The following is a 1764-nucleotide window of genomic DNA, read 5'->3' on the forward strand; positions in this document are numbered from 1 at the left end:
GTAACCCGAAAGATAATGTAATTAGTATCATTATTATGACCAGTGATATGTCAGAGCTAGGCCTTGATTCTTGAACTTGAGCCTTCATTTGAGTTAATCTAAAATTGAACTGGTGAATCTGAGTTGATTTAAATTTTGGCTTAAATACCAAATAAGTTCTGGTAAAATAATTAGAAATCATTTAAGCGCATAATTGAAACGGGTATCAATTGATCGATCTTAATTCAAAGTTAGAAATTAGACTTTATTCACGTTTTAGTCCCTAAATTATACCCGTTTTTCTCATATGGGTACTTAAAACTTTTTTTTTGTCCCAATTAATATTTTTATCCAAATGTGGGCTTTAAAAAAAAAAGAAAAACGAATCAGGTTTAGACGTGTGCTATATTTTTTCATGATATTTGGAATTTTTAAACAATTTTTAAACAAAAAAAAAAGAAAGAAAATCATTCAACTTTATTATTTTTTATCATTTTCCAATCAATCACTCTCCCTCTCAGTTCTCAACCTCCACCATTACAACCATCATCCATCATTTCCCATCTCTCTTAACATGAACAGACAGCTCCCTCTCCCACTCCCACCTTCACTCTCGTTCAAAGTCATCAACTAAAAATTACCTTGCTTCTCTCCTCACTACTTTCTTACCCCTCATAATCCCACTTCTAGTAGCAGCTTTATTTCACCATAGAGTACAGACCCATCATTCTCAGTTTTCTTCACTTCATCTCATATCACAATTATCACTTTACCACCCCCTTCAACACCTACGGCAAACCAAAGCCAAGCAAATGCCATTCCAATTCCAAGCAGAACCACCAATATGTAAAATGCGTTAATGGTGGACGAGTAATATACCAAAATTGGGGGTTGATCTGACGGTGGAAGAGGGAGATTGGAGAAAGTTAAGACATTTTTTTAGCTCTAGGAAAATTGGTGATGATTTTGATGAAATGGAGTTAGATTTAGAAAGAGATAAAAAAACGAGCTGGGAGATGAGTTTTGGGCTTCACCGGCTACCGACGTCGATGGCTGACATGGCAATATAGGTGTGGCAGCGCGTGTCGGACACGGTGATTTTGGGTTCTGGTTTGAGAGAGGGCATAGTAGAGAGTTCATTAGGTTATACAAATTATTTTTTTATTTTTTCTTAAAAATTTTTATTATATGCTGACTAAACACGTGGCAAAATCTAGTTGCTTTTCTGTTTTTAACGACGTTTATTTTTTGGATTAAATGAGAATATTTTTAAGGAAAAATCTAGAAAATTCTTGAAATCTGTACATGTTTCCATGTTGGCTGTTTATAAGAAAGGATTTCCGCTTTTTTACAATTAGGTTTCTTACCATGGAATCTCACTTTTTCTTCTAATTTTTTTGAAAATTTCTATAGCCATTTAAAATAAGAAGTAAATTATAAATTAGAGAGTGAGAATATTATCTTAAAAGAAAAAAATTAAAAGTAGAAGTGAAGACGGTTGAGGAAAAAGTGAAGAGGTTAAAGAAATAATGTAAACACAACTAGAATCTTACTTGTTTTAATTAAGTTGTGAATTGTTGAGTCTAATAATTGATGATATAATTACTATATTAAGTATATGTTAAAGAGAACATTAAAAGTGAGAAAAATAATTAAATCGTAAAAGATGTAAAAGTTTATAGAAGCAAGTAAGTGTATATGTCACAGGCAAAGAGCCCCTGACCATCGACAAATGTAAATGGAGGATTGCTCAGATGGGATTATTGGTCCAAAGAACTGGCCCGT

The sequence above is a fragment of the Gossypium hirsutum genome, chromosome A05, assembly GCF_007990345.1.
Source record: "Gossypium hirsutum isolate 1008001.06 chromosome A05, Gossypium_hirsutum_v2.1, whole genome shotgun sequence".
NCBI lineage: Eukaryota > Viridiplantae > Streptophyta > Magnoliopsida > Malvales > Malvaceae > Gossypium > Gossypium hirsutum.